This window comes from Protopterus annectens, chromosome 11.part0 (genome assembly GCF_019279795.1).
Source record: "Protopterus annectens isolate FY-2018-M chromosome 11.part0, PAN1.0, whole genome shotgun sequence".
Classification (NCBI taxonomy): domain Eukaryota; kingdom Metazoa; phylum Chordata; order Ceratodontiformes; family Protopteridae; genus Protopterus; species Protopterus annectens.
This window is the reverse complement of record NC_056745.1, coordinates 1,255,178,393-1,255,205,892: the sequence shown is the minus strand read 5'-3', so window position 1 is coordinate 1,255,205,892 and position 27,500 is coordinate 1,255,178,393. Positions and strand designations below refer to the sequence as shown.

At 43.0% G+C, this 27,500-nt stretch overlaps 1 protein-coding gene across 1 annotated transcript in view; it reads right to left on the bottom strand.

Moving 5' to 3' along the window:
- SAMM50 (SAMM50 sorting and assembly machinery component) overlaps positions 1–27,500 on the bottom strand; it is a 1,314,985-nt gene that overhangs the window by 1,205,214 nt on the left and 82,271 nt on the right. The window lies entirely within an intron of this gene.

Here is a 27,500-nt window from a genome sequence, read left to right as displayed (position 1 = left end):
AGAGTTTGATTCTCAGTTTTGAGAGGGAAATTGGTTAGGCTTAAACTAGCTAACAAGGGAAGCTAGCCTAGCACTTACCTATGAACCTAAAGTAAAAATGGCAAAGAAAGATTACCATGGAAGAACTAAAACAAAATTAAAAAGAAAGGAAAGATTAATTCACTACCAGGGATGGATGGAAGACTTTATATTTTGCAAATGGATAAGAAAGAAAAGGAGTGTTTATTAAATTTGTTTAATAAGTGGATAAAGAATTACAAGACAAACAGATATGCTTAGGGGGTTAAAAAGTTGTTACAGAAACAGAATAAGAGACTATAAAACTGGAGACCAAACACATTAGGAAATGTAAATTATAATTGTGGCAATTTTACAAGAAAGATTTGAAGACATTAGTAGGGAGGTAGCAAGGTTACATGCAGGCAATTAAAGGAAAAACATAACAGAAATGTTGATTTTGATAAGACTGTGTATTGGGTAAAAGAAGGGGTGAGAGAAAAAAAAAAAAAAAAGAGGGTGATGTGAGATGTAATGAAGGTATATGGCAGTGATAGACATAAGATGTGTGAATTAACAGATTAAATACAAAGGAAAAGTACAGTTGTGTAAGTAAAATTTAACATAAAAAGAAGTTATGTACTCACTATAACATTCCATTTAAGTAGTTCTACTTCATTTGTCTTCAACCTGTGGGTCCTCGGATCCATATCAGATAGAGTTTGCTGCCAAACAGATAATTACCAGACCACACAACACCTTATCCTCCAACAGTAAAACATCACAAGATAACTTAAGCTTTGGCATAACCAAAGATCCCAGCAGAAATTGTCCGGTGCATGGGATGTATAGTATCCCAAAGGATAAGGCTAGGGGGAAGGGGGGGGGTGGTTGAAGACAAATGAAGTAGAACTACTCAGATGAAATGTTATGGTGATTATCTTATAGGTTCAGCCTAGCCAACAAGGTTTCCTGGCTTACGCCACCCAAGAAAGTTATTTCAGAGCCACAGAAGTTATCCCAAGGGTGTATTTCCTATTTCCCATCCACTCATCAAGATTTTTCTTGAAGAGTGCTAATGAGGAACTTTGCTTGACATAGACAGGTAGCTTGTTCCAGAGTATGGGAAGTCTCTGGGACAGGAATCTATCCTCCAGCATATCCTGTTTATTGTGGTGACAAGGTTTAGGTCCCTAGAGCATGTAGCATGTTTAACAGCTCTGGGTTTGACATAGCTTTATATGTGGGGCAGAGATCACCTCGGAGCAGGTGATATGTTATGGAGTAAAGCTGGAGTTTTTTTGAGACAGTCCGTGTAGGGCATCTGTTTGAGGCCAGTAATCCTCTTTGTGAAGTACTTCTGTGGCCTTTCCAGCTGTTGCAGATGTCTTGTGAGGTACATTCGGAACAATGACCTCTTTTTCCTGGATGAGAGCCCTTTTGTGATGAGTGTGCCATGTAATTATCAAAGGAGTGACTGCAGTTCACCTGGGTCCGTAGTTCATGGGTACAGAGTTTTTACCAAAGGGGATCTGAAGTAGTTGATCTTTAACCTGTGGGACAGAGTCCCCAGCTACCTAACTTTTGGGAGGCTCTCATGAAAGGATATTCCGGAGTACCACAGAGCCAAAGGATGCTCTACTCCTAGAGACCAAATCCAGTTTATAACGAGAAATAAAGGTGTGAGATGAGGCCCAAGTAGCATCAAAATATCATACAGAGAGACCCTAGACCAAAAGGCCACTAACATAGCCATAGACTGGGCCAAATGAGCTTTCACTTTTCCTGGAAAAGACAAACCTCTGAGTAAGCCCAGCCAATGCATTGAGAAATCCAGCGAGTAGGTCACTTTTGAGACAGGTTTGCCTAAAAAGGGCTTTGCATAGGACACAAAAAGCTGATCAGACTTGCAGAAGGGTTTAGTCCTGTACAAATAAAACCTCAACTGCCTGTGTACGTCCAGTAAATGTAATTTGTTTTTCCCTTTGTTCTGATAGTGCGGAAAAAATACTGGTAAATTAATAATCTGATTAATATTAGCCTCCAAGGCTACCTTAGGCAGAAAGGATGAATTGGTGCATAGCGACAGTCTACCCTTGTGAAAGATCATGTAAGGGACTTTGATAGAAAGAGCTTGAAGCGCCAACACCCTTCTAGCAGATGTAACGGCAACCAAGAAGGCAGTTTTCCAGGTCAAAAATTGTAGATCCACAGAATCTGCAGGCTCAAAAGGAGGGGAAACTAACGCCTGCAACAACAAAGTGAGGTCCCACGGAGAAATGGGATCCTTAACCGGAGGTCTGAGAAGAAAGGCATCTTTGAGAAAGGTTTTACAAAGTTTCAAATAAGCCAACGAAGACATGTCCACCCTGGCATGAAAATTAGAAATGGCGGCTAGTTGGACTTTCACAGTTGAGGAACTAGCGCTTTGATGAAAAATGCTAGCTAAAAAATCTAAAACCGCTGAAAGTGGTGCAGTGAAAGGATACAATGACCTCTGAATAGCCCAAATAGAAAAATGTTTCCATTTACTGCGATAAACTTTTCTGGTGGACGACTTATGAGCTGCCACCAGAATGGATTTAACCGGAGCTGACAGACCGGGAGTCCTAAGAATCATGGGAACCAGAGCATCCAAAGCAGTGAGCTTCAGACTGTCCAGATCTGGATGAGAAGTCCCGATCCAAGATCCATGGTGGAACAACTAGGTGAGAAAACCAAACCTGTTGAGGACAGAATGGGGCGATGAGGATCACAGTGCTCCCCAGCCTTTGGGCTTTCTGCAGAAACTTTGACATGAGGGGAAGAGGAGGATATGCATAGAGGAGCCTGGTATGCCAAGCATGAAATCAGAGTCTCTAAACCTTGCTGATTTTGAGATACAAAGAGATTGCCTCTAGGAAGATCTGTTCCGCTACTGAAGGTTTCAGATACCATTTGTAAGGCATCAGGATGGATCTGCTGAGCCTGTCTGCTAAGAAGTTGGACCATCCTGGGATGTGCGTTGCCACCAGAAAATGGCAGGTGAAGACTGCCCATTCCCACACTCTCATGGCCTCTCGACATAAGGGATAAGATCTGGTTCCCCCTTGTTTGATGATATACCAGACCACTGACATATTGTCTGTATGAACTTCAATTGTTCCCAGAGGAAGATGAGCATGGAGGGCCTGCAACACGAGAAGAACTGCTCTCATCTCTAGAACGTTGACGTGCAGATAGGTCTCGTGAGGGGACCACATGGCTTGGACTGTCCTTCCAGAGCAATGCCCCCCCCCCCCAAGTAGGGAGGCATCTGTGATCACCATGGTTTGGGGTAAAGGAGGTTGAAAAGGACGTCCCTTGTGGAGATCTGGGGACTGAATCCACCACCAAAGGGAGCCCTTGCACACTTTTGAGATTCTCACTGGAAAGGAGAAGGGGAGGTCTAACAGAGACCACTGGACCGTTAAGAGTCCACTGCAGTATCCTCATGTGAAGGCATGCCATGGGGGAGAAGATTTATCGTGGCCGCCATAGAAACTAAAGCTCTTAATACTGTTTCGGCTGTGGGTGAATGGGTCTGCAGAATTTGTAATACATGTATCCTCAAGCTGCGTACCCTGTCTGAGGTGATTGTATTGTGTCCAGCAGTGTCCCAATGAACTCTAGAATCTGAACCGGGTAAAAAGCTGACTTGTTCATATAGATAGTAATGCCCAACTTGTTGGAGGATCTCCATGATGTCTCCAAAAGGAGACATCCTTGGGGGGGGGGGGGGGTGATCTTGGGGAACCTTTCCCTTCATCCAGGTCAATGTCCTCTGTGAGGGACTCTGGAGGAGAATTCAAGTGCCTCCTTTTGCATGTATTCTTGCAGGGGAGTTCATCAGGTGGACTTTCTGGGGATATCTCGCAAGAGGGGTTGTTCCAAGGCCTGAAAGTCCTAGGGCATTACAGCTAAGGGCTGTCCTTGAGAGAGCAAGATGGTCGGACCTGCACTCAAGGCCAGGGGGTTGGGTAGACTCCGAAGATGAAACAGTCAGAGGCCTTGACCCTGCGAGAACCCCCTCCACCACGTCAAATGCAGAGGGAGAACGGACCTCCTGGGCTGAACTAGCAGAGACCGCTCCCCTCTGATCCGACCAGGGAGTCGGAACCAAGCCTCTAGGAGCAGAGACACTGAGGGGGATGCTCCTCTCAGTCAAGCTGGGAGCAGAGAGCACCCCTTCAGATCCGATCCCGAGGCTAAGGCCCAGAGAACTCTGATCCGATCTAGTCAGATCCGACATGCTCAGGGCACTGGCCAGCATCGAGGTACAAGATACCATCGGCGCCGACCCCTCAACTCTTACCATCCTCAGATCCAACAGCTCTGAAACTGCGGGAGGGATCAGAGGAGGAGTAATAGGTCTAAAAACTGGTTGAAAGGCACCCGCTCCAGTGGGAGAAAGGCCTGGCAAGACCCCCATCTAGATTTGAGTGCGGATAAATCTCTGCATCATTTTGTCCATCTCCGCTTCAGAAAGGCTCCGGGTGGAGCGGAAGGACACTGCTGAAGTGGGCCGGGATAGCTGGTGAGGAGAAGGCCTACGGGGCGATTAAGACCACAGGCTCAAGGGAGAACCTTGGGGATCTGAGCCAAGGGGAAGCAGGTACAGTCTTAGTCGACAGGGCTGGCCTCCAACAAGCAGTCGGGGGAGTGCTTACGAGACCGGTCTTTCTTGACCTTATCCCCTTCCCCAGACCTCTAGGCAGGAGGGTGAGTCCCAAAGGCCAAGGAAGGGGAAGAAGCAGCAGCCACTGCTTTCTTGGATGGAGAAGGTGGGACGCCCGTCTCAGAAGTGGAGGGCAATAGGCCTTTGACAAATAGTTTGTCCCGCCTGTCCTTAAGTGCTCTGGGGTTAAACCCAGAGCAAATAGGACATGGGGACTGGAGTTGAGCCACCCCCAAACAAACCACTCACAAGAGTGTGGCCATCCGTCAGGGAAAGCTTATGGCCACACACTGTGCATCTTTTGAATCCAGGTTTCGGGGCGTCCACCATGCCTAAACTGGATCAAAAGATAGACACACACGCACTCTAGGAAAGAGAAGAGCGGAGGAAAAGAAAGGCCTACAAGAAAAACACAAACTACAAAAACCTCGTGAAGTATAGGAAAGGTTAAGAGGTAAGACTAGTCAGAAAGCCAAAAGGTTTTACCAAATTTTTACTATCAAAAACACTGGAACTTAGACCACGTTGCTTACTCTCAGGCAGCAAATGAGATGTGAAAGGGAGACAGGGGGCATTATGGGTAGGGAGAGGAGCATGGACCTCGGAGCCATAGCTAGAAAATGCAGCTGTGTCAGATCAGATATGGATCAGAGGTCCCACAGGTTGAGGATCAAATTAAGTAAACTACTTCAGATTAGTAGATGCTCAAATGATCACTGCTGCATTAGCCTTAGCTAAGGATATAAGTCGGCCAGCTACCAAAGCTTCAGATGCACTTCCAGATACCCAAACAGTTGGCTTAACATGTTCAAGTGTCAATCTTTTCAGAGCTTTCCTGCAAGCAGTGAGAGGGAAAGAGGTTGGGCCTTGTAAGGACAATGCTAAAAAAAGCAAAAAATTAAATAAGTGTTCATACCCTGGCATAAACACCACACCCAAAAAAGCTGGCTGAAGGAAGGGAGCAGCTACTGCAGCAGTGATCAAACATTTACTGTTATGGTGAGTTTACTTACACAACTGTATTATAATCATTGCACTGATAACTGATACACTAGCCTTAGCTATATGATTAGATTACCCCAGCTTACTATACTTGGAAGGTGAAGGGGAACGGTCCAGGAGCTCCTGGAGTACAGTCCAAGCAAAGTCTGATCTAGAGAATGAATCAAGTTTGTAATGCCATGTAAACATATGACCAGAGGATCAAGTTGCTGCTTTTGGAATACTTCTACAATCCAACCCTTTCCAAGAAAAAAAAACCAACAAGGATGAAAGACAAGCCCTGGTACAGTTGGCCTAGCCCCTGCCTGGACCAGTTTTACTGTAGTGAGTACAACAAAAGGTAATAACCTGAGACAATCATTTGGAAACAGTCTGTTTTGACACAGGTTGTCCCTCCTTCTTACCTTCACAAGAAATGAACAACTGCTCCAAAGATTTTGAAAACGTACTTCTATCAAGATAGTACTAAGTTGTCTATGGAATCCAATGTATGGCGTATCCTTTCTCCCCATTTCTGGGTTCAGAAAAGAAAATGGGGAGTTGGATAGACTAGTTTAAAGTAAAATGAAGTACGACTTTAGGCATAAAAGAAGAATTTCTAAAAGAAACCCCTTCTCTGACGAAAACAAAATACGGCTGACTCACCACAAGAGCTTGCAACTCAGATACTGTTTGCTCTGACCCCTGCAAAAAGAGTAAGACAGTTTTCCAAATTAATAACTTCAAGTTAGCCAGATTAGCTAGTTCAAATGGCACAAGTGGCAGCATCTCTAACACAAATTTAAGATCCCAAGGAGACGTCTCTGTTTTTCATGGATGCCTCTTAGGCAAAACCCCTTTCAAAAGCATTTTGACATGACAATGCACTGAAAGAGGAGGATCCATGGTCAGATATGCTGAAATGGCCAATACCTTGATAAAGGGGTTAAGAAAGCCAGGGACTAACAACCACAATGACCTTTTTAAGCAGAGCCATCCATCCCAAATCTCTGACAAGTTCTGGTATCCCTGATAAGTGTAAGCAAGGGCTTGGGATGTGAAACATAACAGCACGGGCCTGAGAGATTAAACATTTTCAGTCGGCCTGTGTCCATCAGAGACACAGGTGCCAAATAGGAATGAATTTCCTATTACCCATCTAGTTGTCCAAGATGCACTTGAATTGAGCTAGGGAGGAACTCTGCTTCACATGGATGGGGAACCTGCTCGAGAAGGGATAGTCTCCGGGATACATACCTGTCTCTCCAGCAAGTCCTATTTATTTCACAGGCAAGGTTTAAAGTCTTTAGAATGGGTATTTTTGGTGTTATCTGTTTTGTGGATATGCAGGTACTACATGGGGGGGGGTTATGAAAATGCCTTGTATGCCAGGCATAGATCTACCCTCAACAGCCTGTAGGAGAAAGAATATAGGGATACATCCTTAAGGCAGTCTGCATGGGACATGTTACTTATGCCCTGTATTCTTTCAGTGAGAACCTCTGTTTAATTTCTCCAAATCTTTTAGGTTTCTAATACCATGACAGGACTGGATCCCATTCACAAGTCAAAGTATGATTAAAGTTCATGAAATCAGTAAGGTTTCAATCTTTGATGTTAGCTAGAAGTGCTCTCCACAGCACCAGCAATGTCCCCAGTAATGACTCCTGCAGTTCATACATACACAGTTACATGTATCGGTAACATATCCAAGTACAATTGTACATTTTTTTATAAGATCTGTTGCTCCTACTACTATTGGAACTGTCTGGTTATCCTTCTGTGGGCATTCCAATTGTTGGATATGCCTGGTTAGGTACACAACAAAGAGTCTGATGAATGCTGAATACAGTGGAAAAATGACTTCCTTGGACCTAGATGCCACTCCTTTGTTTACAAGCTGCACAACACAGAATGACTTCCTCACTACTGTAGGATAGCAACTCACACAAATATTGTAAAACCAGAGAAACAGAAACCCTGAATGGGTGCTGGTTATGTTGATAGCACCAACTAGTAAACCTTTCCATTTGATAGTACAAGACTTTGGTAGCAGGCTTTCTTGCCTCAATTTGTACTTGCTACACATCCACAGTAAACAGGTGCTTAAAGGTAATTAAGATTCTATGATCAAGACAGTCAGCTGGAGTTGACTGGGGTGAGGATCAAGTCAAGTCAAAGTCAAAGAAAACTTTACTGGCATTCAGAACTATACAGCAGTGTAGCTGAGCGAAATTACAATGCTTCATTCACACTGCAGGAAACAGTTGTATATATAGACCGAGAAAAATTAATAAAATATCACAGTAGAATTTTAATAAGTAGCAATTTGTAAGTACAGTAGGACAGCTGTGACCCACACCCATCCCAGAACAGGAGATGAGGAAAACAAGGAACAATATAAAGATAATATTGTCAAAAAGTAAAATTGAAACAACAGATGCATATCTATGAACAGACTGAATTACTGCAGAGTTTGTATATTGCACTTTACAGTCCTTCAGTGTGTAGGTGAGCTACCTTAGTATTGCACTTCGTTATTGCACATCCAAAAAATAAGCCCCTTGATAGGCTAGCTAATGTACCAAAACTCGCCTGATCTTCTTTAAAGAGATCCATTCTGTGAGAAAGCTTGCGGTAACTGCCTTTGGTCGTTTCCAAAAGGGAGAAGTACGGCTGCCTGCTCAAGAATGGAGTCACCACAATGATCTTGGGGGATTCCTTCTGAATATTCAGAAGTACCTTTGATATCAGTAGAAAGGGTAGAAAACCATATAGAAATATTCCTTTCCAAGGAAAGGAAAAGGCATCTGTCTTCCAGGCCTTCTTGCATGTCGTCATGGAGCAGAATCTTGTCAGATGATTGTTCAGACAACAGGCAAATAAACTTGAGGAACTCCCCACAGACAGATCAAATCATGGAAGACTCTCCCCTGATCTAGTTTCCATTCGTGTGGGTTTGCCCTTGTCATGCTCAGCTTGTATGCCATAAAAGTTTGCTCTGACAGAATGTAGGATGCCTGCAGAGTGAGACTGAGCTGTGATGTTATATCCCTAACAAGACTAGTTTGCAAAGGAGATACAATCTGGTTATCCCTTTCCTGCTAATGTACCACATGACTGTGGTGTTTTCTAGAACAACTTCAAGAGGTTCTGGAGACCAAAGATGACTGAGTGCCTCGATCAGGGTAAATATCCCTTATATTTATTTGCTTGCAAACGGTCCTTTTTGCCTCTCATACCTTGTATGTTTATCCCTCCTGAAACTGCTCCCCAAGCAATGTCCGAGGCATCAGTAGTATTGAGTGCCTTTGAGTAGAGGAGGAGAGACCTAGGTTTAGGGAAATTTACTGTCTCTACCAAGTGATTTCTCTTCTTACAAACCTTAGTACTGGGATTTGAAAAGACAAAGGATGATGGTAATGGGACCAAAGAAACTTCAGACACCACTGTATTTTTCTCGTGTGGAGTCTTGCCAGGGGTATTATTAGAATCATAGATGCCATGAAACCCAAATTCCTGAGGTATTCCCTTGCAATGGTCAAGTCAGAGTGTTACCAAGAAACTTAGACAAGGAAGAGATAATAGGCTGTGAAGTCACAGCATTTTCAACTTAGGCACCGTCACAAACAAGTTTAGGAAAGATCAATCCAGAACTGGTCTCCAAGTATTTTCCTTCTTTGGCACTAAAAACATCATTGAATAAAAACCTTTCCCATCCTGGAAAGGAGGAAGTGGTTCTATCACTCCATGAGACAACAGGTGTTGAAGGACAGGGGGATATGTAGGAGTCTGGTCTGGTGGTTAGGGAATTTTCCCCTGGAAAGGAGGCATTTCCTCCCACTGCCATCTGTAACTTTGATGATCTACAGAAAGCAAAAGAACCAAAGTAACCACCACAGCTGAATAATCCAGTTGCGTTAAAAGTTGATTTATTGAATACTAGACAATGGATAAGCGCTTTCACATAGTAAAATCTACACTTCATCAGATCCTTAAAATGCATCAAAAGTAACTGCATTTATATATACATCATATGACAATAACTGGTAATTACTCAATTAAGCAGTCAAAACTTTTCAGCTAAAAACAGCTCTTAAAACAAAAAATAACTCTAAAAGAGGCAGTGACATACAACTTAAGGGGATGAGCATCTAACACAGGCTTAATGCATATACTGCTATTAAGTCCAGGAAGTATATGAGCCCGAAGTCTTAAAATCCATCCAAGTTCAACTCTTTCTAAATAATCATTGTGATTTCCCCCTCTTGTGTTAAAAATTACTTGTTGTAGTACCCTAAAACTAAAACTATGCTTTTCGAATTCCATAAGATGTTTCGCGAAGGCATTTTGTGTATTCTTATTTCTTATGTCATACAAATGTTGATATATTCTATCCTTAAGCCGTTTCAGGGCTTTACCTACACAAAAACATTCACAATGATTACAACTAGCGAGGTAAACAATATTTGTACTATTACAAGAGGCATGAAACCTGGGTTTAAGTTCAGGGTTGGGTGACAACAGCATTGTTCTTTACAAATTACATCACACATTCTACACTTCTCGCATGGGAATGTACCTAATTCCTTGCTTTGTGTAACATCCTTGTGTCTCTCTCCACACAATAAACTTTTTAGATTCTTGTTATTCCTACAGGAAAAAAGTACAATTTTGTACCTACCATAAATGTAGATGTTCGAGTGTTCACCCTGCTGCAGTCATCACACTTGGGTTATCCTGCCGTCAGGTGATCCCGCAGTCGGCCCGAATTCCAAAGTCTTGGTCTGGCGTCGGTTGCTGTCGCTTCTTCCCTGACATCAGTGCGCCAGGGGTATATAGGAGGCATCCAACGCCATTTTCTTCAGTTTTTCTTGCCCCAGATGAATAGATAGGCAATTATATATATATATATATATATAATATATATATATATATATATATACATATACCTAAATAAAAATCAAACAAAACCCTTAGGCACAAGCAAATACACCACAGAGGTAGTATAGGATAGAGTGGTAGAGATTAGTTCAGCGGGGATGGAGGGAGGGTAACCTGGACTGCAGCAGGGTGAACACTCGAACATCTACATTTATGGTAGATACAAAACTGTACTATGTTCATCGTGTTACCCTGCTGCAGTCATCACACTTGGGTTGAATCCCAAAGCTAAGGATGGGAGGTGGAGTCAGACAGGGCTAGAAGAAGCTAGTAAGCCCTGCAAAACTGCAGTGGCAAAACCAGCTCTAGTCTTAGAGTATAGAGGTAAGTGATATAGTGTTTGGTGAAGGTGTGCACTGAACTCCAAGTAGCAGCGTCCAGAATATCCTTGGTTGGCACTCCCCTGAGAAAGGCTGCTGATTTAGCTGTAGCCCTGGTGGAGTGGGACCTAATGTTAGCAGGTACTGGTTTCCCATGATGTATGTAGCAAAAACGTATGCAATGCCCTATCCATTTTGAAATGGTCTGTTTTGAGATAGCTTTTCCTTGTGATCCTGTAGCATAGGCTACAAAAAGCTGGTCAGTTTTTCTGAAAGCCTTAGTTTTATCCAAGTAGTAACGTAATTGCCTGTGAATGTCCAAAGAGTGCAGGAGTCTGTCTCCTTTGTTCTGGGGATTTGGGAAGAAGGTGGGCAAGTGAATGGTTTGGTTTAAGGCCACACTGGATACCACCTTTGGCATAAAGGAGGATTAGTTCATAGAAAGACTCTGTCTTGATGAAAAATGATGAAAGGTTCCACTGCCATTAGTGCCTGTAGCTCTGAGACTCTTCTAGCTGAGGTTATTGCTAGTAGTAGGGCAGTTTTCCATTAAAGAAATTTTAAGTCAGCTGAAAAAGCTGGTTCAAAGGGCGGCAGTGTAATCTTTTCCAGAACAAAGTTGAGATCCCAAGTAGGTGTTGGAGCTCTCCTTGGCGGTCCTAAGTTCTTAGCCCCACTGAGGAACTGTCTTAGGAGTGGATGTGAGAATAAAGGAGGATCCGTGCTATAATGAGCTGAAATTGCTGAGGCGTGGATCTTAATAGATGAAAAGGAAAGTCCTTTGTGTAACATCTCAGTTAAATATTGTAGAATCTGAGGGATGTTTGGATCAAGGGGGTTTAGGCCTTTAGCCTGGTTCCAGGTGCAAAATCTTTTCCATTTGTCTGAATAGGTTTTCCTGGTGCTGGGCCTCCTGGCCCCCAGAATGCCATCCATAACAGCTTTGGATAAAGGTGTTGGCTGGTTGTTTAGGTAATTTGCCATGCAGCCAGGTTTAAAGTCTTGAGCTGGTTGTGTAGAATCTGACGGTCTCGCTGGGTGAGCAGGTGAGGAATTTGTGGCAAAATCCATGGTGGGCCGTAGGCCATGTTCTTTAAAATTGGGTACGAATGCGTGGCCAATCTGGTGCAACGAGTATCATTTGTGGCCTCTCTAATCTGACTTTCAGCAGTACCTTTGCTAGAAGAGGTAGTGGAAGGAAGGCATACACTGTTAATGTTTTCCAACTGAATGAGAGGGCGTCCACTTTCCAAGCTAGTGGATGGAAGGTCCTTGTGCAAAATTTTTGTAGTTGGTGGTTGTGGAGGCTTGCAAACAGATCTATGTCTGGGCGTCCCCATTTTTGAGCTATCATTGCAAATACTTGTGGATCTAGTTTCCATTCGTGTGGATCCATGATGTTTCTGCTTAGGTCGTCTGCCAATGTGTTTTTCTTTCCTGGCAGGAATTGTGCTTGTAATTGAACCTGGTAAGACAGTGCAGTGTTCCACAAGGTCATTGCTTGCCTGCATAGAGGGTAGAAATGTGTGCCCTCTTGCTTGTTTATGCACCACATGACTGTGGTATTGTCCATCTTTATTATTAGTTGTCCTGGGTGTAGAAGGTCCCTGAAAGCTGTAAGGGCATTCTGTACTACTAGCATTTCTTTTTGATTGATATGCAGATGCCTCTGATCTGTAGTCCATTTGCCCTGAATGCACTGCCCTGCCATGTGTGCTCCCCAGGCATAGTCCAATGCATCTGTTTTCATAGTTTGCCTGGCTGTGGGCAAGGTGAAAGGCTGACCCATGCCTGTGCCCACCCTGAATGCACTGCCCTGCCATGTGTGCTCCCCAGGCATAGTCCGATGCATCTGTTTTCATAGTTTGCCTGGCTGTGGGCAAGGTGAAAGGCTGACCCTTGCTGAGGTGACATGCCTGTGCCCACCACAGAAACTCCTGTTGAAGGCAGGGAATGAGTAGTATCATTGTTTCCAAGCTGTGGCTGTGCTGAGTCCATACACTTTTCAGGTACCATTGTAATGTCCTCATATGCAGTTTTGCAAAGGGTATTAGTAGTATGCAAGATGCCATGAATCCCAAGGCCTGCAGAATTTTTCTTGCAGGGAGTTGGGTCTTTGTTGCCATTATTTTTAAATATTGAAACAGCTGTCGTTGCTTATCTGGCGTGAGATAAGCCATCTGGGCCATTGTATTCAAGCTGGCACCCAGGAATATTATGTTTTGTGAGGGCACTAGTTTTGATTTCTTTTCGTTTACTGTATACCCTAGGCAACTTAGAAGGTGTTTGACAAATGCCAGATGCTTTAAGAGAATGTCCTTGCTTTCTGCTTGAATAAGGCAGTCGTCCAAGTATGGGTATATTTGAATTCCTCTTTGTCTGCAGTATGCAATTACTGGTGCCAGGCATTTTGTGAAGACCCTGGGCGCAGTAAATAAGCCAAAGGGCAGTGCAGAGAATTGATAATGCGTTGAACCTGCAATGAAGCGGAGGTATCTTCTGCAATTTTGTCTGATAGGGACATGCAGGTATGCCTCCTTGAGGTCCAAAGTGACTAGCCAAGCATTCTTGCCCAGCATGGGAAGAAGCTGCTGTAGTGTTAGCATCTTGAATTTTGGTACTTGCAGATAGGTGTTCAGAACTGAAAGATCCAAAATGGGTCTCCATGCTTTGTCCTTTCTTGGGACTAGGAAGAATCTTGAGTAAAATCCTTGTCCTTGCTCCTGAGTAGGTACCTGTTGAATGGCTCTCATGTTTATGAGAGCTGTAATTTGTTTTTGTGCCTCTGGCCATTGATTTGGTGGCAGGTTTGGCATTCCTGTAATCCTTGGTAAGGTGTGAAAGTGGAATCTGTATCCTTGAGAGACAATGTTTAGAACCCATTTATCTTTTGTGATTGATGCGCCAGTTGTCTGAAAAAAAATGCTAGTTTTCCTCCCAAGGGAGTTGCCAGGAGAGATTTTCTTGGTAGTTTGAGGATAGAGTCATTGTGTTTGTCTTCTGCTAGCTTGGGGCCTGTCTTCTCCTCCTTTCTGGGTAGCAATACCCCATTGGCGAGGGCCCTGTGACTGACCTCTGCCCCTTGGGCATCTTATTTGCCCCTCTGTGATCTGTCTGAAGCTTGAAAGGACCAGTTTTTTGTTGGCCAATTTCTGCTGAAACGAGGGGGTTGTACCTGCAAAAAATCCTTGACCATTTGCATAGACTTTGCCTCATCCTCCATTTTCTTTAAAACCTCTTCTGCTTTGACACCAAATAATACATCCTGCTGTAAAGGTTCATCCAATAATTTTGCTTTAACATGGTCAGGGAGGGTTTGTTCTTTTAACCAAGCATGTCTACGTATGACAGAGCCAGTAACAGCTGCTCTACAAGAAGCTTCCAATGAATCAAATCCGCACTGTAAAGTACGTTTGCCCACCTGTTCAGCTGCATGCAACAGATCCTGCATTTCCTTGAATTCAGGCAGTTCTGAATGTGGCTCATTTTTTGTTTTAACTGAGACATTAAGAATTGTTGATATTTCAACATGTGAAACTGGCAATTTAATGCTCTCATAGCCAGAGTAGCTGAGGCGTATATTTTCTTTCCCCATCTATCTAGGGCTCTGGAATCCCTTTCAGAGGGCACAGGATTTTTAGCCATAGAAGCTTTTGATCCCTTAGGACCCTGGGAAATTATTTCTGGGTCAGCTACAGGGCTTTTATAAAGGAATTTATGTGAGTCAGGTACTCTGTAGTATCTGTCTGGTTTGGCTGGAGGAGGAGGAAGAGAGTCTGGATTTAAACTAGACCAAGTAAACATCATCCACAATATCTAGAACAGGAGGGATAGCAGGAGGTCTGTGCTGGGGTAGTAAAAGGAACTCTTGGAGCCTTTTCTTAGAATCTGAGTAATCCTGGCCTTCCCAGTGGAAATGTTCCCTCATGGTATGTAAAGTTTCCCCAAAGGAGTAGTCTTCAGGGGGAGATGCTGAGGGAATACAGTCTTCAGAATCAGAATCTTCATAAGGTGGAAAAGTGTAATCCTGTTCCTCAGAAGAATCTGAGGAGAGAGAAACCTGGTCAGAGGATGCATAATCCTCCTCTTGTCTTGGTCTTTTATCAGGAGGGGGATGGGAACCCCTGATAAGGGTAATCAAATCTTCAGCCATCTTAAGCATCTGTTTCTTAGGCATGGGGCCTTGAACTGTAGACTGATGTACAGTTTTCTTTGGTTTTAAAGGAGTTTTAAATTTAGCATAAGATTTAATGGTGAGTGTAGTCGGTCTGAAGACACCTTCTGCGACCAAAGGTGTTTCCGTTGCACTGGTGTCTAGTTCTGCTCCGGTGTCGGTAGATGGCTGCATCGGCCTAGTAGACTCCGCATGGGAATCCGCAGCTGTCTGGGGTTCCAGTTCTGCGGTCATCAGGGGCTGCGTAGGCGCCTCACTGAAAACCGGAGAACCGGCGACAGGCCCAGCTGAGGCCTCGGTGTCTGGCTTATTCCTAGGCTGCCTGTCCTTATCCTTGCGTTTTTTATGAATGGCGGTTGTCGGCTGCTCTGACGGCATGATATAATTAAATTTCCTACCAAAGTAATGCCGTGCGAAGTCAAAACAGAGATTGATAGTTCGTTTATTAAACCTAGCACAAAACCGACAACCTGTGACATCGTGGTCTGGGCCCTAGGCAAGGAATACAATAGGAATGGAAGTCCTTATGAGGTATTTGCTTCCCACAAGAAATGCAATTGTTAACTTTTTCTGACATCGGACTGAGGCAAGAAAATGTTCCCCAATGGGGTACATAGCTTTATTTTAGACTTCGGACTGAAATTCAAATCAAAAATCTCAGGTGTTGGCCGTCCGGCACTTGCGAACTGCTTCTGCTTCGGGCACCGCGTGGCAAGAAAGACTGAAGAAAATAGCACTGGATGCCTCTTATATACCCCTGGCGCACTGATGTCAGGGAAGAAGCGACAGCAACCGACGCTGGATCAAGACTTTGGAATTCGGGCCGACTGCGGGACCGCCTGATGGCAGGATAACCAAAGTGTGATGACATCTTGGTGTTTCCCCCACCCACTTCTTTGTTTCCTCATCCATAGTTAAAAGATGCCAATTATTATTAATGATACTGCTTACCTTTCTATTATTCATATAATTGGTCATAAAGCAAACCCGATGTTTCCTATTTATTTTAGCCTTATTCTCTAAAGAAATTGACACATCTTGTTCGCCCTGTTCTTCCATTCCACCCAAAGTCTTAGCCCTTGCTCTACTCAATTCTGACTCATTATACCCTCTAAGAGTAAACTCTCCAATCTCTCAACTTCCTTCTCCATAACTTGTAGAACATTGCACATCCTTTTTATCCTTTTCATCTGTCCGTCAGCTATATTAAAAAACACATGTCCTGGGTGCATACTACTATGATCCAATATACTATTTCTCCAACATTATTTACGATATAATCTGGTATTAACACCTCATTGCTCATTCCTATATATTGTCACATCCAAAAAGTTCACGGACTCATGAGAGTATGTCATGGTGAATTTTAAAAAGGATGTAGTTGACTCTAAATATAAAATAAAATCTTCCAGGGACTTAACATGTCCATCCCAAAACATAAGAATGTCATCAACAAAGCGTCTATAAATAATCATATTTGTACTTAGGCCATGGCTATTAAGATAATGTTTCTCCCAGTGGTAAACAACCAAGTTAGCATACGAGTTCGCACACGGGGGGCCCATGGCCACACCCCATTGTTGAAAATACAGTTGGTGGCCATACATAAAAATATTATTAGATAGCACCAACTCAAGTAGTGTGCAAATTAATATATTTTCTTCATTACTGGACTGTTGTTGTAGCATTGAGGGTTTCTCTAATAGCCTCTATGCCATGGTCATTAGGAATAGAAGTAAATAGACTATGTACATCTAAGGTGACCATCAAGTATTTTTTGGTAGCTAATCTCTCTTCATACTCTCTCAGATGATTCAGTAATTGTGTTGTATCTTGAAGAATAGTGGGTATGCCTCTCACTATGGGTCTTAACTTACTCTCTATGTATAGAGAGATAGATTCAGTTATCCATCCCCCTCCATCGACTATAGGTCTCATCGGGGGATGATTCAGGGACTTCTGTCCTTTGGGTACACCCTTAATACAAGGAATCATAGGTTTCTCTATGAGCAAAAAAAGAGTATAGCTGCTCAAGTAACTGTCTACACATGAGTAAGCCATATAGGCCATCTCTCGCATTTCTAAAGATTACTTCATAGTGAGATCTGTCTAACAGTTTATATGTGTTTCTATCACTCAGCATTTCTAACACTGCATGTTCATAGTCCTCTCTATTCATAAGGACTATGGCCCCACCTTTATCTGCAGGCCTGATAATTATCTTTTCATTACTTTGTAAAGAACACAAAGCCGTTTTTTCATCTCTGCTCATGTTGTAAAAAGTACCCTTGCTTTTACTATATAGACTGTCATATATGTCCGTCTCACATGATTTAACAAACATGTCAACGTGTGATGGAATAGCAGGTACAAGCGAGCTTTTGTTCTTGAATGTGTTTACATCAGGTGCACAATCATTTTTAAAATATAATGGCAGTGCTAAATTACGACTAAAAAGTCTCAAATCAGTCAATAATTCACTCACTTTAGTACTAAACAAAGGACTAACATTCATACCATCCACTGGGACTAGAGTCTCTTCCTTGGTTAATGTATGGCTTGATAGATTAATCACCAGTCCTTTCATCGCCTCACCCTTCGGTTCAAGGTTCCTCTTTCTACAGAGTATTTCCTTTTTCGTCTCCCCCTGCTCACTGACCGAGATTGTTGGTATACCCGTTGTTTTACGGGTAACGGTAAAAAACACTCAAAGGTATTCGGTATTAATTGCTTCGGTCTCGCTCCCATTTTGACTTGAAGCCTTGCTTCCTGATTGGGTGGAGGGGGTAGAGTTCAGCTCTGTTGCATCTTGTAATGTCTCCAATAGCAAACTGTTGCTCTTAATCAGACGTTCATGGAGTTTCTTAATGGAATGATGATCTACAGAACCAATTTGTCTGAAATTGTCTGTTGTCAACGAAAAAAATGGGGATTCAGACTTTCTGAAATGGAAAAGGGACTGCCAGGGTGGGCATTCTGACTTGTTGGATTGTCTTTGTTTTTGGGAGGGTTCCTGAATTCTTTTTGGAACCCCCCCTGCCATTTCTTTTTAGGCATCTATTTATACTCATTTTGGTGAGACTGTTTATTTTGTTTTTTTGTTGAAATTGGATGATGGGTGAGAGAATCCCTTAATTTTGGAAAAGGAGGGCTGAAGAATCTTTGGAGATTCCCTCTATCAACTTATTCCTTTCATCACACTTTACTAACAATATCTGCAGCACAGGAAACAAAACAAAATCTAAATCTCTAGCCAAATGAGAATTTAAAATCTCATTTTTCTCATCATCTGGGAGGTACTGAGAACTCAGCCAGACAAACCTACTCAAAACAGCACCAGTGGCCATAGCCCTAGAAGAATTATCAACACAGACACACAACGGAAACAATGACCTGTGAGCTGTACAATGGAAGAAACTAAATTACTGAATACAGATTTTTCCCCACAGGAAAATGCAGACAACATATTCCTCATACTTTCACAATTAGTTGAATAAACAAACATACGAGCCTGACAATTCTGAAAATCAAAGTTGCAGAAGCATACACTTTCTTCCCATACATATCAATAATCTTCCCAATCTTGGCCGAAAAAGTAGGATTGGTATTAACTAAATATTTAGCAACAGTTGGATCCAGAGTCCACAGTCTGTGAACCAGGTGAATCCAAAGGAAAGTAAACCAGATGTGTCGGGGCCAATAGGTTGCAATGAGGATTACTTTTCTTCACGACCAAAGTGCTTTCTTCAGAAAAAGTGGAATCAGAGGAAAGGAAGGGAAGGCATAAAGCAGTCCTGGGAGCCAATTGTGTACTAGAGCATCCCTCAGGGACTCACCTTGAGGGGGGGTTAGGGCAAAGTAGCTGCTGCATTTGTGGGTGGTGGGAGACGCGAATAGATCACAGCAAGGCTGACCCCAGAGGCGGAAAATCTCCATCGCTACTTCAGGTTTGAGGGACCACTTGTGAGGCAGGAGAATGCATCTGCTCAGCTTTTCCACAATCACGCTGGAATTCCCAGGAATGTGCATTGGAACCAGAAAGCAGTTGGAGGCTATCACCCACTGCCAAACTCTCATGGCTTCCTGACACAATGGGTAGAATCTGGTTCCCTCCTGTTTGTTGATATACCAGACAACCAACATGTTGTCCGAGTGAATAGCAATTGTCCCCGATGGGAGGGCAGATTGAAATGCTTGCAATGCCAGAAGCACTGCCCTCAGTTCTAGGACAATGACATGCAAATTGGCCTCTAAGGTAGACCAAGTGCCTTGGACCGTCTTTCCCTGAAAATGCGCCCCCCCCCTCCTACCCCATCAGGGACGCATCCGTTGTCACTATGGCCTTGGGTAGAGATGGTGAGAAGGGCGACTCCATAATTCCATTTCTGGCTTCATCCACCAATTCAAATCTTGCTTGCAGTGTCTCATTATGCAGATTGGGTAGGACCTGGGATGTGTCAATAGAGACCACTGTGACACTAGCAGCCATTGTAGTAATCTCATACGGAGTCTTGTTAATGGGAACTATAGTAATTGTTGCTGCCACTGAACCCAGCAGTTGAAGAGCTGAACAAGCTGGGACTTTGTCCTGAGAGAGTATCAATTGGAGTTGTGATCTTAGTCTCTGAAGCCTGTGAAGAGGAACAGCAACCAGGTTAGACCTTGTGTCGAATGTTGCTCCTATGAATTCTAGACTTTGAGTCGATACTAGTTTTGACTTCTCTTCTTTTACTGAGATCACTAAGAGTCGTGCCAGCTGTAGAGTGTAGTGCATGGTGAGGAGCAGTAGATGCTTGGTGGGGGCGGTAAGGAGCCAATCGTCCAGATATGGAAACACCCATAATCCTTGCAGTCTCAAGTGAGCTGTTACTACTGCCATACATTTGGTGAACACTCTGGGAGCTGTGCAGAGCCCAAAGGGCAGTGCTCAAAATTGGTAGCGATTGGCTCCCAGCCGGAAGCGGGGATATCTTCTGGAGTGTTTGTCCATTTTTATATGGTAATACGCATCCTGAAGATCTATTGAGCACATCCAGTCATCTTTTTCTAGAAACGGAAAAATAGACTGAGCCGTGACCATGCAGAATTTGGTCTGTCTGACGAACTTGTTTAAGATGCTGAGGTCCAAAATTGGCCTCTAGTCCCCTGTCTTTGACACTAAAAAGAACCTTGAGTAAAATCTAGATTCTTTCTGGTCTAGATGACCTTTTTGGAGAAGCTTTCGAATTTCTTGTGCTACTGCATCCCTCCTAAGTGGAATGTCGGGAATTTGCCTTTGTAGACTCGGGTAAAGATGAAGGGAAATGTGGTAACCTCGGACAATTATCGTATGCACCCAAGAATCTGTTGTTATAGAATGTCAGGCTAAGTGGTGCAGAACAGAATCATTCCCCAACTGCTTCCAGAGGCAAGCAATCGGACCGCTCTTTAGGAGTGCTGGTAGGTCTACCCAGAAAAGGAATCTCTGGACCCCTGGTTATACAGACCTCCTCTGCCATGGGGGTTGGAGTCTTCCTGCGGAGTTCCCCCCTCTACTCTGGGGGGGGGGACTCGCCCTTATGTCACAGAAAGACCCTTGGGATTTCCTGAACCAGCATCTCTCCACTCCTCCAATTCCTTGAGTAGGATCGTTGGGGAGTGGAAAAACACATGCCCACAGCAGATAGGGTCTTGCCGTCCTTCTCACACCTGATTAGTGTGTCTAACTCTTGGAACGAAGAAAGATGAAGCATCAACGGAGGCGTTGACTAAGGAAGACTTGAAATGGTCTGCAAAGTCACACATTCGCATCCAGGAGTGATGTCTTAGGACAATGCCTGCGTTCGCTGCTCCAGCCACCCCTTCGGTTGTATGTGCAATCAACCACATGAACGAGTTAGATATGGATTCTAGGGTAGCAAGCTGAGAAGCAACTTTGTCACTTACCGCATCAGACACTGCTTCTGCTAAAGTTCCTGAGAGTTCAGTGATCAGGTCTCTCTGGAGGTGGGTAAAATGCACCAAATAATTCAATGACCATATGGTGAAGGTCGTTGAAGTGCAAACCCGCTTCCCTAGTCTGTCCATCATCCGAGACTCCCTGTTTGGAGGAGGGACAGCAGGACTCTCCTCTGCGAGTTCTTTCCTTGTGGCCATCGCCACCACCATAGCATCTACTGCCAAGCCTTTAGACCAATAGGGCTGATCCTCTGGAGGGGACTGTGTTTTGTCCAGTTTCCGGGGGATTGGCTCAGCGGTGTCAGGGGCCTTCCAGGCACGCTGCACGATGAGCTTAACCCACTCATCTGCAGGTGGGGTCACCCAGGAAGTAGAGGATCTAGCACAGAAAGCCTGCAAGAATACAGACTCCTTAGAGGAAGGGTTGGTGGACTTCCAGTCACCCCTCTGTTTCAGGATCTCCTCAGGGGATGACCGTGAGGAGCTTTCCCCTTCATAGTAATCTGCATTTTCGGTGAGGGATTCCTCAGGGGAATCAATGTGCTTCCTTTTGCACAATCTCTTATGGGGTGGCTCTTCAGGGGGGGCATCTGAAGGGGACACTGAAGAGAGGGTGCCCTGTGGTAGGGTATTTTGCTGCTTCCGTGCCAGATGTCCCAGTGTAGTGGACTCTTGTCAACTGCAAACCAGAAGACGTGTATATGTGACATTCTGGCACAGAAGGGGCCAACTGCAAGCTTGCCAAGGCGAGTGTCCTCTCCATAACCTGGAAGGCAGGCCTGCCAGAAGAGGGATGGGAGCTCAGAACCGAGAAAGACAACCTCGGAACCAGGGTCACACCCAGCTCCGACAAGCCTGCCTTCAGGAAAGGAGCAGAGTAAGGACTCTGAGCTGCCAAAGCAACCGGAACTGTAGACGGCACAGTAGAAAAAAATCAGTGCCGTACTAGGGGTCAAGGTGCTGACAGACCAGTCATGGTCTCAAGGGTGGATCGGCTCCAACTGAGCCATGGTCCACATGGTAGGTTTCAGAACCACTGTAAGATCTACCAGTGGAACCGAATAAGCTAGCACCAGGATAGGCATTGGCATCAAGTGCTCCAAGACCTGCGGGGATGTTGAAGGAGGAACATAGGATGGAGTTTGTAGAGAAAAACTCTTGGCTCTGGGTGAGAAGGAGGCCCTAGATGGAGATGGGATGCCTCTGGCCACTAGGAGCTGATCGACAAGACTCACTAAATCGAGCTCCAAAAGGCTCCTGGTGGAACGTGTTGACATCCCTGATGGGAGATTCAGGCTGGTCAAGGAATGGACTTAACTGCTGTCCATGTCAACTGACAGAGAATATTGGGTCCTGGCCAGTGTCTCGATCTTCGGCACCGTGGTCAGGAGACCAGAAGGTTGTGATGATGGGGGAGAAGTGACCAGTTTTAAGAGGGAGACTATTGTTGGTGCCGAGAGGGTCTGTGGTACCGTAGAAGGGATTGGTACTGTGGTAATAGTGGTGGTTGTCAGTTCCATATTCAAGGACAGCACCATGGATGGAATTTTAGACTCCAGTGCTGAGGTAGGTGTCAAAGTCATTTTGGCAAGTTTTGGTTTTGGTTCTGGTTCTGTATGAACCTGGGCCTTTAGTGTTTTTTTTATTCATGGGACTGAGGAGACGCTGGTACTGAATGGTTCCTCTTAGTATCTTTTTTAGGAGACGTTGAGATCTCCGCCTCAGATAAAGCCTCCGTGAAAGGGGTTTTCAAAAGACCCTTTAAGATTAATTTGTTCCTGTGCTCAGTTAAGCTGCGGGCACTAAAGCCTTACAGAGCTCACACTGAGGTTGAACCTTCAAATGTGGTACTCCTAGGCAATAGACACAGGAAAGATGCCCATCAGAGTCTGGCATCTTCCTGCCACATTTATCACACTGTTTAAACCCAGTAGTGCCCTTCTTGTCAGCCATTGATAAAATTCAGTTGCCAAACAGTAATCCAACAGTTATTAAACAGTAATTAAACAGGAAGAATGTCCTTTCATGACTAGGTATCCACACACACGCACATAGAAGGGAAGGATTTTTTTTTTTAATTTTCAATAAGGTAAGTATAAAGTATACCCGAAGGGTAAAAGGAAGGGGAAGAGAATACCAATGATGTACCAAGAGGTAAGGGGAAGGGAGGGGCCTGTACCAACGATGGTATACCAACAATGTAAAAAAGAAGGAAATATTCACTCACACAGGAAAGGAAACTATCTCTAAATATAGACAATTAAGAAAGAAGAGGTTGTAGAAGACTATAAGGGTAAACATCAAGATTAGGAGAAAAAAAAAAACACTTAGCTTGAGAGCTGGCCTGATGAGTCTTGAAACTCTGTGGCAAACGAGATCTGAGGAGATGAGGAGAGGGACACTATGGGTAACCTTAGCTCGAGAGTTTTTGGCTGGCACAAGCTTGTTATATTGGCCGAGTCGGTTCTGAGGATGGAAATGAAACCCATCCATCAGTCATGAATGAATAAAGATTAACAACATCAGACCTAAAGTTATAGCTGTTGGATCAGGTTTGGGATGACTGTATAAAAACTGAGGAAGTTTACACATTCACTCTGCCTTTTTAGGGGCAGCTGGCTGACTGTCAGGAAAATTGCAGGCAGTGATCCACACATCCTCCAAACCTGACAGAACTGGAGAAATGGGTGAAGGTTCCGGATATTCCTTCCATAACAGCTCATAATATTTTCTGAGAAACCTCAGTGTTCTCCCACTGAAAACACTGGTACATTATGGAAATAATCTCACAGAAAAGAGAAACTCCCATAGGGAGAATTAGAAACGAATCTCTTCTCTGCATCTGAATCAGAAAACTAAGGAGAAAACCCCATATCGAACCCTTCAATTTTCTGTTCAGATTCAGAATCTTGAATCTCTTCAAGAAAAGAGACATCCCTCTTTCTTTTACCAGAAACCACCTCATAAGAAGTATCAATAGCCTGAATTAAACCCAGAGCCAGACACAGTAAACAATTCATGACTAAGGAAAATTTAGGAGAAGTACATATAGGTTTAATTTTTGGTTTCTTTTCGAGGTGAAAAATGGGGCCAATGTTGTTATTAGTGGCAGCAGCAGCAGCTTCCCAAGGGATGGGCATGACATTCTGTCTAAAAAGGCCCTGTTCCCTCTCCCAGGACCGACAAGAGTGGCTCTTAACTGCCCACTGTGGATACCCCAACACAGTGGATAGGACTAACCCCCGGTCCATAGTGGCTGTAGGCATTAGACTAGAGGGATACAGGGAAAAAGATAAATGGTCTGAGGAACAAGCTCTGGCCAGGGAACAGTCACCCACCTGTGGATGAGGCAAACAACTAACCTGTTGTGATGGCAAAGGCTGTTTTGAATCATTATTATTTTTTGTGGCTGGAAGGACTGTCCATGGGACCTGTAGACTGTTCCATGGTCAAGCTCAAAATAGTGTCTTTTTCTAAGGAAAACAAGTAGCATAAGTTGGTAACAATTTTAGTCAGTTTTTCACACAAAAACACAGTAAAAAGCATTTTAAAAGCACTTTACCATCCCCCAAAAAGTAAAACAAACAATCTCTCTCCACAGAAAAAAAAATGTTTCCAACTACTTTACAAAACGTAACTGACAAGAAAAAGAAACTGTGCTCCTGTTTAAAAATACAGTCAAGTTTCATGACAGTTCATCAAAACAGTATGAAAGTACAATAAAAATATATTTTTTAATCTGGAAATTTTTGACCCAAAGAGAACCTATCTGCCCAGCAAAAGAACAGCATAAGCCATCGATGCTCGAAAGCCTGCACAGGAGCATTTTCTTTAACTGCAGGAATACTCTAAAGGGCCTGGCAGCCAAACCTTTCTTTTTAGTACTCTCAGCTCAAGCCACCTGTTTGGCCACATGGAATGCGTCCTGAAGCATTGAAACAGGCTAACTGTTAACATCCTTAGAAGAATATAACCCAAACAGCTAAGGCTATTGCAGCACAGATCAATATTATCAACATAGTAAGCTTTCTTTCATCAGTTTGGGTACAACCTTTACTGAATAAATGCATAAAGAGAGACAGAGGATGAAAAAGGGGTAAAGAAGGATGCCATGAGAGTGCAGTGCTCCTTGCATCAGTGCTGAACTGAATAATAAAGCAAATAGAATGGAAGTGGTAAGGATGGGTTACATGGGGAAGGTTGTAAAGTTACTAGGTGTGGGACTAAAAATGAAAAGTATTTGAGGATTTGGTGCAAGTAGGTGTAGTTTATTTTAATATGAGCAGTATAAGGCACACAGTTTTGTAATGAAAAAGTACCAAAGAAACCATGGGAAAAGTTACTACAGGATATAAAAATATGGAAAATGCAGAAGTTATCATTTGAAAAGAAAATTTAGAACACACAGTGATGCTAGGAAAACTGAATTATTTAAGAGGAATGTATACATTTCCTAGTAAGCTGAGAAAAGTTAACAGGAGTATATTTTTCAGCAACATATGGATAAAGACTGTATCCAACAAAGAGAAAAATCTTGTATATAACTACAGTAAAAAACAAGAGACTGAGTTTAATGAATTAAGTTGTTCTTCACATATGCACTGGATTAAAGAACAGATAACAGAAAGAAAAGGACACACTGTATGGCAAGAATTTAGAGGAGAGATATGGACACTGTATGATAAGAATTTAGAAGAGAGATATGAACAAATTTTAAGGTAAAAGAAAAAAAGAAAGAGTACAGAGAAATGGAGGGATATTTGAAAACAAAATGATAGATAAAAAAGAAAGCAGTGTTTGAGGATATAATAGGGAACTACTGGATAAATCCACCAAATAAGCCAAGCAAAGACAAAAATAAATATTAAACTTGTAGATGCAAATGTGTTGTAAAGAATTTTATGAAGACATGATAAACAACTTACTAATGAAAGGAATAATGAAACATACAAAAATGAAGAAAATGTGCATTGTGTGGTGAGGAAGAAACAATGAAACATGCATTTTTAGAGTGCAAGAGTCTACTGAAGTTTTGGGAGAAAAGTAATTATACTTTCTACTGCATCCTTTTACTATACAAGGAAACACTTTATGGACGTTATAATTTGTTTGGAAACAGAAATGCTGCACTGCAGTAACAGTACTGGAAAATGAATCCAATTACCTGGTGTGGGGAAAGAATCCAGCCTTATGTTCATATGACATCAAAGGAGCAAAGCCTTTACAGACTGAAGACCTGTGGATGACAGTCTCCGATTCACAGAATGGAAATTAAGGTGATAACTCCACATTTATACAATGGGTAAGAGCAGAGGCCACCCTCAGATTTGCATAATGAGGAACAAAGAAGATCTTCTGATTTACAAAATGGGAAATAATGAACAACTTATGATTTATAGGATTGAAATCTAGTCTACCCAATGGGAGTGAGGCGATACTTTAGGAGAAAAAAAAACATATCAATTACTTATAATTAAACCATGACATGGTTCTTTAAATCACTTAAAACATGCAACACTTGAAGGCCTACAATGACAAAAAAAAAAAAAAAACGGAGAAGAGGAAAAATGCCATGCAGACTGAAAGTCTGTGATGGGATACCTCAAGGACATTTTTGTTTTACATGAAAGAAAGCAAACTGATACCCATGATGCACAGGAAGAGAAGATAACTCTCATTTGGATAATGGGGGGCATAGTTTTCATACATACTGCAATACAGGGTCCAGTGGACACCCTCTGAGTTTTCATACATACTGCAATACAGGGTCCAGTGGACACCCTCTGATTTATACCACAGAGCCCTTTCCCCAATTTAATGCACTGATAAAATATATTTATTATTTACAACAAAAAGACACTAACTTCAGAAGCACAGTTTGTTTGTTTCTTTCTGCTTTTCCTGGTTAGGGGTCGCCACAGCGGAACGCACAGTATATATTTTAATGTAAGATGCTGAAAGCTATGTTTTGCACACTAATGGACAGTTAGACTTGTTTACTTATATTTGTATTCTGGAGTAGAGCACTGATCCCCATGGACCTTTTTTCAGACTCAGCCCTGAAGTAGTGTCTTGAATGGAAAAGAAAACATTTCGTAACCAAAAATCAAAGATTTTCACTAATTTACAAACTATTAACTAAAGATGATTATACAACAATCAAATAAAGCCAATAAATGTGCTAGAGTACTCTAAACGCATGTTGTGAGGTTTTTGAGATGTATTCCTTATTTAAAAAGCAGAAACTTCTCTAACCTTTCCCCACTGTACGTGCTGAGGAAGGATGAACTCTGTACAGCAGTAATCCAGATGCCTACCACTTAAACTTGCTGCCTGTATAAATACATTTTGGCTAATGACAGCACAAAATGCATGTAAATGTTCCCTTCATTAAGTATGGCAACAATAACAAATATGCCTTTAATCTCAGGGAGGCAATTTGACAATCACT